This window comes from Silene latifolia, chromosome 8 (assembly GCF_048544455.1).
Source record: "Silene latifolia isolate original U9 population chromosome 8, ASM4854445v1, whole genome shotgun sequence".
NCBI classification, from domain to species: domain Eukaryota; kingdom Viridiplantae; phylum Streptophyta; class Magnoliopsida; order Caryophyllales; family Caryophyllaceae; genus Silene; species Silene latifolia.
Genome location: NC_133533.1, coordinates 75,657,315 through 75,672,105, shown reverse-complemented (window position 1 = coordinate 75,672,105; position 14,791 = coordinate 75,657,315).

The following is a 14,791-nucleotide window of genomic DNA, read 5'->3' as shown; positions in this document are numbered from 1 at the left end:
TAAAAAAAAAGAAAAAAAAAGCAAAGTCGTAAAAAAATCAAAATGACAATGAGAATAACATCACAATAACAATAAATAACAATAAAAGATAATAACACGTGGTAAAAAAAAGAAAAAAAATCAAAGTCGTAAAAAAATTCACGATAATAGCGAAATAACATCACAATAACAACGGAATAACAATAACAGCACAATAACATATGGTAAAAAAAAAGAAAAAAAAAAAATCAAAGTCGTAAAAATAATCAAAGTAATGAGAATAACATCACAATAACAAATGAATAACAATAAAGACACAATAACATGTGGTAAAAAAAAAAAAAAAAAAAATCAAAGTCGTAAAAAAATCCAGGTAAAAAAAAGCACAATAATAGCATAATAACACGAGGTAAAAAAATAAGAGTAAAAAAAAATTCAAGTAAAAAAATCCGGTACAAAAAGAAAAAGAAAAAAGGTAACATAATGAGTAAATTAAAGAAAAACATAAGAGAAAACAAAAATCAAAGTGGTAAAAAAGCGAGAATAACACGAGATAAAAAAAGAGAAAAAAAATTAAAGTAAAAAAAAAGTAACATTAGAAAAAAGAGAAAATAAGTAAATGACAATGGTTTTATATGACATGTAAGATTTGATCTTGGCCACTCATCTCTAATATAATCTAGTGGCTGAGATTCCCCCAACTCACAACTCACCATAAGAACCAAAATCACCAAATCCAATCTCTCTCTCTCTCTCTCTCTATATTGTGATTTTGGTTCTTATGGTGAGTTGTGAGTTGGGAGAATCTCAGCCACTAGATTATATTAGAGATGAGTGGCCATGATCAAATCTTACATGTCATATAAAACCATTGTCATTTACTTATTTTCTCTTTTTTCTAATGTTACTTTTTTTTACTTTAATTTTTTTCTCTCTTTTTTTTTACCTCTTGTTATTATGATTTTTTTTACCACTTTGATTTTTGTTTTCGCTTATGTTTTTCTTTAATTTACTCACTATGTTACCTTTTTTTCTTTTTCTTTTAGTACCGGATTTTTTTTATTTGAACTTTTTTTTACTCTTATTTTTTTACCTCGTGTTATTATGCTATTATTGTGCTTTTTTTTACCTGGATTTTTTTTACGACTTTGATTTTTCTCTCTTTTTTTTACCACATGTTATTGTGTCTTTGTATTGTTATTCCCGTTATTGTGATGTTATTCTCATTGCATTTTTGATTTTTTTACGACTTTGATTTTTTTTCTCTCTTTTTTTTACCATATGTTATTGTGCTGTTATTGTTATTCCGCTGTTATTGTGATGTTATTCTGCTATTACTGTGAATTTTTTTACGACTTTGATTTTTTTTTCTTTTTTTTTACCACGTGTTATCAGGTCATTGTTATTTTATTTCATTTATTGTGTTGTTATTCTCATTGTCATTTTGATTTTTTTTACGACTTTGATTTTTTTCTTTTTTTTACCACGTGTTATTGTGCTGTTATTCTACTGTTATTCTGCTGTTATTCCGATGTCACTTTGATTTTTTTTTACTCTTTTTTTACTACATGTTATTGTGCTGTTATTCTGGTGTTATCGTGATTCTGCTGTTATTGTAGTGTTATTGTTATTGATGGGGCATATTCTGCACCCCCTGACCGAGTCAACATATTGAGCAAGGTCAAGAATCAAGAGACAGCAAGTCAACATGTTAGACCGCCTAACCGACGCAAGCGACTGTCGGTCGGTCACTGGTCTCGGTGGGCAATCACCAAATGGACACATATCCGCGTACTCATATCCAAGACCCCTCGGCATGGAGTCAGCCGGCCTGCCATGGGCCCCTCGGCCGAGGTAGAACAGTCTTTCCACCTGCTAGCCACTTGGCCACTTGGCCACTACGTGACAAAAGGTGAAAGTCTATAAATACTCCACTTCTCTAATTGAGAAGGGGATCCACAATCTAACCTAAAACTCACTATTCATCTGGTATAAACTCCCTTATCTCTCTACAATATACTTTGTCAAGTAACATACAACTTAATCCCTTTAAGTTCACTGACTTGAGCGTCGGAGTGAGTACGCTCGGTGACCGGTGACCCCGAGCCCCCTCGCTTTGTTCATCGTTTCAAGAGAGACCGAAAGGAAGAATAAAAGCAAGGAAGGACATCCATTCACCTAGCTTACGTGGTAAACAATACTGCTCTGGAATTAGACCCGGAACAATTGGCGCCGTCTGTGGGGATAGATACTAGAAGCTAGTCAAATCCCTTACAAAAAAAAAAACACAAAACCCACCCAACAAGCTAAGAAAATGTCAAAGCAACAAGAAGTAATTGTGACTGACGAAACCGAATTCTACCAAGATGATACCGTCCACAATTCTGGGATTGGGCAGTCCCCCACCGGCCGAGTAATTCAACCGGCGTACGGGATGCCAATAATACCAGAAACACCGCCGCCCACCGACCAAGTCACCGTCATGGGACATGTGGTTGATGCAAATAAACTAAAGCTATTCCTGGACCTAATGGGTAGCACGCCGACTCACACTGTCACGACGACAAGAGCGGCGGCACCCCCACAGGAGACCAGGGCCCAAAAAGTGACTCCGAGAAACTTGAACGGAGCATTGGAGGAAGCTGACCATGTCAAGACGCCGGGGGAGCCCAGAGTGCCAGGTGGTAGACTGAGTCCTTCCCGCACTCGCGGAGGACAAAGTGTCGCCGCAAAGCACCAACGAGGCCTGCCCCAGAGGAGTGAAAGAAGTCCGACTCACCAGAGTCGGAGAAGAAGTCCGACTCACCAGAGTCGGAGAAGAAGCCCTTCCCGCCACGGGGAGAGGAGCCGGACTAGGGATGCGAGGAGCCGATCGCCGCGTGTCATTCGACACGTGGTCAGACAGCCCCTCAGCGCCTATGTCCTAGAGGTCCCGGTGCCGACTAAACTAAAGTTGCCGCCAATATCATACAAAGGAGAAAGCGACCCAACCGACCATGCCGAGGCTTTCGAGTCTTACATGTCGGTCTGGGAGCAGCCTGATGAGGTTTGGTGCCGAGTCTTCCCAACGACCCTGCATGGAATGGCACAAAGTTGGTACAAGGGGCTACCCAATGGGTCGATATACTGTTATGGCGACCTAAGGGACATATTTTTGGCCCAAAGATTTCTTGCAATAAGAGAAGGGCCGTCGAGACATCGGATCTCCCGACTATCAAACAGAGGGAGGCGAGTCTCTCCGGTTATGTGAAGAGGTTCGACGCCAAGGTTCAGCGAGATTCGTGAGCCGAACAGAACCGGCGGCCTTCGACCGATGAAAGGCCTCCCAAGAGGGGACTTAAAAAACGAGCTCATCAAGTGCGGAGGCCTGAACCTAGACTCCACCAGGAAGATGGCCGACCAAACCATAAAGGAGGAGGACTATCACAAAACCTGGGTAGGCCACAGCGAGGCCGGGCACTCAGAGAGTAAGAGCCGCCGGGAGGACAACCCGGATGAAGGACGCCGTGACAATAATAGGTCACGGTCGACAAGTCCGCCAGAAATGTAACTCGGCGGGCGCCGGGGGGAGTTCGGGACCGTACTACCAAAAGCGGTACAATGGTCACACCCCCCTGGTCGTATCTGCTGCCGAGGTCTTCTCCCTGAGCAAGAACGGGGATCAGAAGTGGGAAAGGCCTCCCAAGGCGAGGGAGGATGGTGACACGAGCCAATACTGTGAGTACCACGGCCACACCGGTCACTTAACTGACAACTGCCGGCATCTGAAGAATGCCATTGAAGAGCTGATCCGGAAGGGGAGCCTCAGCAAATATGTTGCCGGAGGCCAAAAGACTAATACCGCGCTCAAATAAAAATGCGTCTTTGAACGGATAGGAGTAATCCATGTTGTCATCGGGGCAACTGAACGGTGGTCCGCTCATGGGCACAAACGGCACCGAACGAGCTATATCGTGCCATCAACTTTGTGCCCAAAACAGCGATCCCCGCTTCCAACATCCCCGATATGACTATTGGGAAGAAGGACTACGAGGGAGTCATCGCCCCGCACAGCGACCCACTTGTAGTCCACTTGGACATAGCCAACCACCTGGTCAAGAGGTGCCTGATTGACACAGGCGCCTACACGAACATCATGTTCAGGGAGTGCTTTCTCAACCTCGGCCTGAAGGTTGAGGACTTGAGCCCCTGCACCAATCCGTTGTACAGGCTTTTTCCCGGAGCGCCTGGTACCCCTGGGGTCAATCAGACTGCCGGTGATGTTCGGCGAGGGGAATGCGGCTAAGAACGTCCTATCTGAGTTCGTGGTCATTGACGGCTCGTCCGCCTACAACGTTCTCATAGGCCGAGTCACTCTGAGCGAGGCCGATGCAGTAATGTCCATCCGGCCCGACACTGATGTATGTCTCGGACCGGGGGGAAGCGCATAAGCTCGTCTCAAAGGACGAAAAAGACGAAGTAGTCAACGTCCAGATATCTGCCAGAGGGTGCAACATGCAATCCCTCAAAGTGGCGAAGAAGTCAGAGAAGGGGAAAAGCCCATCCTTGCAACAAGAGGGCGACCTCATGGATGCCACTGTCGGCATGGTCGAAGGAGCCGAGACCGAAGAAGTGGAAATTGACCCAGGGCGCACCGTAATCGCTTCGGTGTCAACCTGGAGCCAAAGTTCGGGCCGCCCTCCTGACCTGCCGAGGAAGAACAAAGACGTCTTCGCTTACTCAACAGCCAAGATGCCAGGCGTGAGCCGGAGGTAATTGTTCACAAGTGAACGTACTCTCCACCGCCGCCCTATCAAGCAGAAGATGAGGAACTCCTCAGCCGAGAAGGATGAGGCCATCAAAGCCGAGGTAGATAAATTACTAGTGGCGGGCTTTATCATGCCTTGTACTTATCCTGAGTGGTTAGCTAATGTTGTAATGGTGAAGAAATCATCGGGGGCGTGGAGGATGTGTATAGATTTTACCAATCTTAATAAAGCGTGCCCCAAAGATTGATATCCCTTGCCTCGAATAGATAGTTTAATCGACGCCACGGCATGCTACACTATGCCGAGAGCCTGCCGGACGCCTTCTCGTGGTATCATCGTATTCATGGCCGAAGAAGACATGCCTAAATGCGCATTCATCACCGGTAACGGCACATACATGTATAAAATGATGCCGTTCGGTTTGAAGAACGCCGGCGCAACTTACACAAGACTGGTGGACAAAGTGTTCCAAAATCAAAAAGGGCGAAACATTGAGGCTTACGTCGACGATGCTATTGTAAAAAGCAAGTCCGACAAATGAGCACTTAGCCGATTTACACGAGACATTTTGTTCACTAAGGAAATACAAGATGAAACTTAACCCAATGAAATGCAACTTCGGTGTCCGGTCGGGTAAGTTCCTCGGCGTGCTTGTCGGCGCCGGGGGAATTGATGCCAATCCGAAAAAGTCCAAGCACACTGGACTGCCGGAGCCGAGGAATCGAAAAGAGGTTATGATGTTGACCGGGAGGATGGCGGCTCTCGCCCGTTTCATCTCTCGGTCAACCGACAAGAGCACCCCATTCTTCAAAGTGTTGAAGGGAAATAAAGACTTCACTGGGGAGGAACAGAGCACAGCTTTCGTGCAACCGAAAGCTCATCTTCAAACTCTCCCAACCCCGTCCCGGCCGGTCTTTGGGAAGACGCTATATCTATACATAGCAAGTCACCTCGGCCACGGTCGATCCGTGATCATCGAGAGAAGAAGACAAACAAAGAACACCCAATCTACTTTGTCACCATACATTGTTGCCCGAAAGAAATTACCCACGATTGAAAAAGCGCCTTTTTGCCGTCGTTGCCACAAGGAAACTGAAACCTTACTTCGACGCACATCCCGTGACGATCTTAACCGACCAACCATTGGAGAAAGCATTGGAAAAATTTGAGCAATCCAGCAGGCTCATCAAATGGGCAGTAGAGCTATCCGGCTTCGGCATTCAATACAAGCCGAGGCCCTCGATAAAGGGGCAGGCACTTGCAGACTTCCTGGCCGAGTGCACATATCAAGAAGAACCAAATCCCGGAGTATGGGAAGTATACACCGACGGGTCCTCCACGGCGAATCACTCAGAGCCGATACTTATCATCACCCAAACGGGGACGAGTTTGAGTACGCCTTGAAATTTACCTTCTCGGCCTCAAACAATGAATCCGAATACGAGGCGGTGATAATCGGAGTCGAGCTAGCTAGAGTCCGGGCGAACATATCATTTTGAAAACAGATTCACTTTTAGTGGCTAATCAAATCAGAGGAGAGTACGAGACTCGAGACGACGGGATGGTAAGATACCTGGAAAGGGTAAGAGCTGACACTTCAAAATTGAAATCTTTCTAGATACAATGCATTCCCAGGTCTGAGAACAACCGAGCCGACGCTCTCTCAAAGCTTGCCAGTTCAACCATCAAGAATGTCAGTCGAACCGTCTTTGGTGGACATCGAATGCTAAAAGCATTACAGAAACCGTCGGTATGGTGGGCGACATAGAGGCCGAGACGACGTGGATGACTCCGATAATGAAATATAAACTGACAAATGAATTACCGGAGGATCGCAGTCTCTCGCAGAAGATAAAGAGGATCGCAGCAAGGTACTTGGTGTTTGAAGGAGAATTATACAGGAGGTCCGTGATAAGGCCACTCTTGAAATGTGTCGGCCCAGCCGAGGCGGAGCTAATACTGACAGAAATTCACGAAGGCATCTGTGGTCATCACATGGGGGCAAGAACACTAGCCCACAAAGCTCTCCGAGCCGGATACTTCTGGCCCACCATGCTTGAAGATTCCAGAGCCAAAACCAAAAAGTGCAACAACTGTCAAATGCATGCTCCGGGGACACATGCACCTTCCAGAGACCTGCAGCCGGTACTTAGTCCCCTTCCTTTTGCACAGTGGGGGATAGATCTACTAGGGCCATTTCCAACGGCATACGGAGGAAGAAAATACTTGATTGTCGCCGTTGACTACTTCACCAAATGGGTTGAAGCTGTCGCAATACCTGCCAAGACGACGGCGGCCGTAAGAAAGGTAATCTGGGAAAATGTCATAACTCGTTTTAGGTTACCCCAAGTCATGGTATTTGACCACGGCCGAGAGTTTTGGAGTGACACAATAATGAACTGGTTGGAAGAACTTGGTATCAAATTTGCATACTCCTCCGTCTGCCACCCACAGAGCAACGGACAAAGTGAGATGACCAATAAAACAATCCTCAACGGTTTGAAGAAGAAAGTTGAAGACCTAAAGGGAAGATGGGCCGATGAACTACCCGGCGTCCCGTGGTCCCTTCGAACCACGGAGAAAGAAGCAACGGGTACATTCCATTCCACTTAGTCTACGTCCGGCGGTCCCCGCGATTGAAGCAATGCGGTCCGAGCATTCGAACGGCCACCTTTAACCCGGTTGAAAATGAGGAAGGTCTGAGAACCTCCCTAGACTTGGTCGAAGAAAGCCGAGATACAGCACGCCTCAACTTGGCAGTATACCAAAACCGAATGAGAAGAGCCTACAACCGAAGAGTCCACAAAAGGGACTTAAAAGTAGGGGATCTAGTCCTAAGAAAGTCGGCCGCCACCAACAAAAGAAACATTCATGGTAAATTGACAGCCAACTGGGAGGGTCCTTACAAAGTGGTTGAAGAAATGAGGCCGGGTACATACCGACTGACAGACATGGAGGGTGTGCCTTTGATGAGCCATTGGAACACTAACAACCTCAGGAAATACTTTGTATAGCGGCGGAGGTGTCCAAAACTGTTGTTGGCACCCCAAAGCGTGTTTATATCTAATGAAGAATCATCCAAGTTTTCCATCAAAGTGTTTATTCCCCCCCGTAGTCATATCGAGGTAGACGCCACGGTGCAAGCCGGGCAATCACCCCAAGAAGTAGACGCCACGGCGATCACTACCACCAGCATAGCTTGATACTCGCAAAAGAGACCAACATGCCTTAGGAACGTATAAGTACAGTTGAGACGCAATTCTAGCCGCCTCGGCCAACCGAAGGCCTGGCAGAGGAAGCGATCAATATGTCTACAGATACGAACGATGTCGAGCCGTAACCTCTAGCCGCCTCGGCCAACCGAAGGCCTGGCAGGGGACACAACGGTCGATACGCTAACATGTTCACATGTTTAAAAAAAAACGTTAAGCACAGTTGAGATACGCGTTCTAACTGCTCGGCCAGGCCGAAGGTAAAAACGAAAAAAGCGCTCAATTAATAACGTAAGAAGACAAGTGAAGAATTGTGATCAAAGCCCCGGCCAAGCCGAGGGCCAATAAACAAGCTTTATTGAAAATGATTACAAGTAAGGAGAATGCTGACGACGGCCGTCCCCATTGGGATAGCCTAAACACTACCTACCAAAGTTTACAAAAAAGAAGTAACAGCAAAAAGGTACAGACATAAAACTTTGAAGTGCCAAAAGATGGCAGGGAGGAAAGGCTCAATAGTTGGCCCCCGAACAGCTAAAGCTATCCGAGATGCCGGGTGAGTCTGGTAACGGCCGCCCGTCTCCCTATGCTAGTTGCTGCTCACCACTGGTAGCCGCAGCAGCATCATATTTGATAGGCGACCCAGAAGGAGATCCGGCAGCTTCACGTGCCCTTAACCTCTCGGCCTCTTCTTTGGCCTCCTTCGCCTTGGCATCCCGGGCCGCCTTCTCCGCAGCCTCCTCCTCCTCCTTCTTCACCTTTGCCTCCTCAGCGGCCTTCGCCTCCGCGGCCTTCTCCTTAGCATCAAGCTTGTCATCAAGCAGCTCGTCAAATCTCTCCCACGGGAAGGAGCCTTCAGGAAAGAGCTCCCCGATCACTTCCCTGGCGGCTTCTTCGGCCAGGTCCCGGTATTGGGCGCACATGTTAGGAAGAATCTTGCTTTGGAGCGTCTCAATGTCCAACTCCCTCTGGGCGATGATAGCCCTCGTATTCCGAACCACCTTCCCCTGGGCCTTAAACATAGACTTCCATTCGTCCCTCTTCTTAGCAGTGAAGTCGACGACGGCCTGAAGATTGTCACGCTCCTCTAGCGGCTTTAGCGGCTTGCCCCTTCGCACCTCAACCTTAGCTCTCTCAAAGAAGGACCGCCTTTTCAGCGTCCTCCATAAGTTTTCGCTCGATGGACCGCCTTTTCACCTCGGCCTTGGCCCTCTCGGCTTCCTTCTTCGCGGCAAATGAGCTCAAGCCTGAGCCGATCAAGCTGTGGGGCAACTTCAGCCATGACCTTCTCTTGCTCCATAATATGAGCACCGGCCACATCAGCCCACTTCGCCAGCATCCTGGACAAACTTAGGCCCTCCGACCTAATCTGGGCGGGGGTAGGCTTCGGGAAGGAGGAGACGACGGTGGCATCTTTACCACCCGTCTGCGCAGTCGCTTCTCGGGACGCCGTTCAACAGTGTGTCCGGTAGACGGCGGCGGTTGATCTATAAAAAATTCAATCAAAGCATCCATGTCAACATTCATGGACATACCAGAGAGCCTGTCATCAGGAACGCCTAATGAAACGGCTAAGTCTGAGCCACAGGATAGATCTATACCAGGCTTGGCCTTCTTGGCCGGAGGACCCATTTCTTTGTCGGCCTCGGCAGCAGTAGCAGCAGTAGTAGCAGCAGCAGCAGTCTCTTTTCTCTTGCGTAAGAGAGGAGATTCCTCTGCCAAGGTGACCTCCTCCTCCTCGGTAATATCAACGATCTCCACCGTTTCCTTTTGGACTGAAGGGATTGGAGGTGGAACTGATGTTGACGCCGTCGCTGCCGAAGACTTTGTTTTTCGCGTTCGGCGCGGTATGTTACCGGCAACCTTCGCCTGGGCCGTCGTCGTATCTAGGCCCTTCAACTGCTGGTCCATAAGGTCGTTTGGCGCCGGTCACGATCACGTGCATCGGCCTTCGGATGCATCTCAACAACGTTCTTGTCTTTGTCAAGTCCCATCTTCAAGAGGATTTCCTCGCATGCATCCGGGCCAAAACGGTCCGTAAAAAGAAACGAAGCAAGAGTTAAACAAAAGAAATAAATTAAAGTTCAAAAAATGTAAACATTAAAAGCGAGATGGGCCTCACACCGACCTCACTCACCCCTGCGCTAGGGCCGGTATGAGGCCGACGTGGCAGAGCGGCTCATCTTGAAGAATGATCTGCGTCGGGGGCATCCATCCCTTCGGCGTCCCATCCTTCTCCGTCTCAAACAACTTCATTGCCCGCCGTTCGTCCGCATTAAGAGGGGGACCTTCAAGGCGTCCATCTTAAGCTTGCCCCGGGAGACATATTTCTCACGCTCCCCTTTGCTCTCGCACCGCAAATTGACTTGGTGCCGGAAGGACCGAGGCAAAGGATAATCCCCGAACCTCAACATATACCCACCGTTTCTTCCAGGTCCTTGCAGAAGTGAGCTTGGGGACGGTGAGGTAACCTGCTCGGTCAGTATGCTATACCACCCCCGCCACCTTGGACATTCACCAAGGTGATGAAGCTGGCGGAATAGGTTCACCGTTGGGGCCTCCCCCTTAAACTGACATAGCCACACAAAGCCAACAAGCGTCCTGATGGCCAACGGATGCAGCTGCGCCACAACGACGTTCATTGCCTTAATTATGGCGAGAACGTATACATTGAGAGGAAACCGGAGCCCATACTCCGGATGTCTCATGTATACACCGATACAACCTGGGGAGGGCAACAGACGGCCTGACCCTCTCTAGGAATAACAATCTTATACTCCCTGCCGAAGGAGAAATGATGTTCGAAAAAGTCAGGACCAGAACAACTGGCGAACTTATGGGTCCAAGCACGATCAGGGCCGATCTTACAGGCGTCGCCGTGGTCCAGGATTTGCGGCCTCTCCTCATCAGGATGAGTCCTTTCCTCATCATCACCGTCATCATCACCATCGTCATCGTCCGAGAAACCACCCAAATACCGATCATCAACCTCAGGAGAAGGAGACATAGGCCCCCCAGACCTTATCGGGATGGCAGCCAGTGCCTCCTCCTCATCAAGGCGCGACGGGGAACCCCCCGGCGCAGGATTACTAGGTCCGGCATCAGCAGAGGACATGTTCACAACAAAAACATAAACAATTAAAAGTTGAAAAATTTGTTTGTTTACCTTGGGAAGAGTGTTACGCCGAGTAACGCTTCGAAGACTAGAGAGAAGTTTCGTCAAAGAAAACTAAGCGAGAAGAAGAAAATTTTTTGAGAGTGAATTTGGAAGGCCAAATTCAGGGGCTAACTCTCCTATTTATAGGGCAAAGCCCCACTCAATCCGACCAATCAGGGCAAAGCCCATGAAGCGTCAACGAATCAACAAAGAGACACATGTCAAGCATGCAGCCACGGAATGTCAATCGTCACAACAGTTACCAATCTTCTTTGACACGTTACTTGGCAGAATGCCAATCGACGTATCTTCTTCAACACGCTCCTTGTTATCTACTTGCCAAACGGCCAGCTGATCAACCAAGCTTGGCAGCACCGGTCGGGGGCAATCAACGCATCCGGCACTCTTAACCTTGGACCCGCCGGTCAGCGACATCTTCTTTTCCACATTTGATGTCCATTACACATCCATGTGGAGGGGGGATATGGTACGGCCCGAACAGAATCAAGCCGAGGAAGAGGAAGCCGGGGAAGAAAATTCAACTTGCGCAGAATACGCTCAACACTCATCGAAGGTCCATACCACGGCATAGACTACGCTGGGGGCAAATTGATGGGGCATATTCTGCACCCCCTGACCGAGTCAACATATTGAGCAAGGTCAAGGATCAAGAGACAGCAAGTCAACATGTTAGACCGCCTAACCGAGGCAGCCTGTCGGCCGGTCACTTGGGTCTCGGCTGGGCAATCAGCCAGCCGGGACACATATCCGCGTACTCATATCCAAGACCCCTCGGCATGGAGTCAGCCGGCCTGCCATGGGCCCCTCGGCCGAGGGTAGAACAGTCTTTCCACCTGCTAGCCACTTGGCCACTTGGCCACTACGTGACAAAAGGTGAAAGTCTATAAATACTCTACTTCTCTCATTGAGAAGGGGATCCACAATCTAACCTAAAACTCACTATTCATCTGGTATAAACTCCCTTATCTCTCTACAATATACTTTGTCAAGTAACATACAACTTAATCCCTTTAAGTTCACTGACTTGAGCGTCGGAGTGAGTAAGCTCGGTGACCAGCCGAGCCCTCAGTTTGTTCATCGTTTCAGGAGAGACCGAAAGGAAGAGTAAAAGCAAGGAAGGACATCCATTCACCAAGCTTACGTGGTAAACAATACTGCTCTGGAATTAGACCCGGAACAGTTATTTTTTTAAAAAAATTCTCATTTTGTTAACTTTTTTTTCTTTACGTGTTGTTACTCCAGTGTTATTCTGCTATTATTGTAGTATTATTGTTACTTTTTTTAAAAAATTCTCATTTTGTTACCTTTTTTTCCTTTACGTGTTGTTACTCCAGTGTTATTGTGCTGTTATTGTGCTGTTATTGTTGTGCTATTGTTATTTTTTTTAAAAAAATCTCATTTTGTTACCTTTTTTTCCCTATACGTGTTGTTACTCCATTATTATTGTGGTGTTACTCTACTATTATTCTAAATTGTTACAACATATATACTCTTTGAGTCAGCGAAACCGAAAATTTGCACCAATTTGCACCAATACTTCTTAACAATGTAAACTAATCTTTTATTATTCTAAAAGGTAAGATGACATCCAATCAACTTAAACCATGGCTCACTCACAAAGGGTACCGAATCACCATCATTATATGAATCCGGAGCAAGACTACTTTGAGTCAAACCCATATGATACGACCCGTCATCACTTTTCTTGTTCATGTTATAGATGTTATGACCAACAACATCAACTTCCACCACAAGTCCCATACCATCGTGAACGCCGTGGTGCTTTTGGATCACAAGGGTATAATTCTAAGCTTGTTAATACGCCTACTTTACGGAGTTCTTGTGAACCTAAGCCGCCTCATAAAAGATGCTCAAGTGACCCTAAATTTATAAAAACGGTGCATCAATTTCATAAACCATGCACAGAAAAGAGCTACCAGCCTATAATGAATAATGGCTGTCAACAAGGACAACTAACCTTTTAGCATAGTCTTTCTCCACAATAATAGGAGGGATAGACCCTTCAAGAGTAAAAACATCAATTTGATGGCCTTCTTGCCTCGCCAGTTCCGCTATCAATATAGCTAAGTCATTGGCACAATCCTTCTTGACTAGGGATTGTTTCTCATAAGCCTAAATAAACTGGAGGATACCAAAACAGACACTACAATAACCATCCTTCTTATCTGATTCCCCCGACAAAGAAACATCGGAACTGAGCTGATCACCAACAACTGCAGAGAACAAATTAAACTAAAGATGCTCGACGAGTTGCAATAACTTGGACATATTTCCCCAATAGTCGTAGTACACACTGAGGGCATACCTGGTATTAACACATTACATAATCTACGAGTATTAACTTCACATAATTATCTCATAATATTACATAAAAGAATAGTATTGAGCGTCTGGATGTGATCATTGCACTTCGTAATAAAGATCAAATTAGATAAAGTTGATTTTCACATAATAGAGAGACATAATGTATTCCAATGAGTGCATATTCCAAATCCGAGCTAAATCACATCACATATATTACAAAATCATCTGACACACCATAGTCCCTTAACCGTGTTCGTGACTTTCCATACAAGACCAGTAAAATACTAGAGTAAGTTCGCACCAATCCCGCTCCCGAAATAGAAAGGCGAGCATCGCCGCCAAATTCAGAACTTGAGGAATACAGGTAAATCCCCCTTGTTCAATCTTTCAATTTCAATTATCAACTCTCAAACCCTAATTCCCAATTTCAATTTTTCGAATTTTATCATCTTCATATAGTAATATGCATCTGATTACAGCAAGTTACAAACATGGAGGAAACCCAGAAACTTGTGATTCTATACGCTTCTCAAACAGGCAATGCAATGGATGCTGCTGAACGCATTGTTCAATCTTTCAATTTCAATTTTTTTTTTTTTGGGAATTTTTTTGACAGATGGTTGGGTTTGTGGAGGGAGAGAAGGTAAATACGTGATTTTGTTTTGTTTAAAGGTTCAATCTCAGCCATCTATTTCTTTTTTATCTAATGGTTGAGATTTGTGAACACACAAACTCACAACTTACCGTAAGAACCAAACTCACGAGATCCCGCCTATATATATATATATATATATATATATATATATATATATATATCTATTTATATATATATATATATATAAATCGTTATAAAAATAATTAATTACGAAAACATAACATACTTACCAAACGCCATCTTGCTCAAGAGAATCGAGATGAATTTTGTCAACTTGCACATTTTGTTGTTCTTGTTGATGACCTGCTGGTATTTCTTCATTCTCGTTTTCATGTCCTTGGTTTCCTGCATTACTATTACTACCATGTCTTTGTCTCCTCGTCGCCATAGAAACCAACTAAATTCTTCAATATTGTTAGAAATCAAATAATGGCAACAAAATAAAATATTAAATAATAGCAACAAAGTAAGAAATTGGCAAAGTAAGAAATCAAATAATCAAATAATAGCAACAAAATAAGAAATTGGCAAAGTAAGAAATCAAATAATCAAATAATAGCAACAAAATAAGAAATTGGCAAAGTAAGAAATCAAATAATCAAATAATAGCAACCAAATAAGAAATTGGCAAAGTAAGAAATCAAATAATCATATAATAGCAACAAAGTAAGAAATTAAATAGTACTCCCTCCCT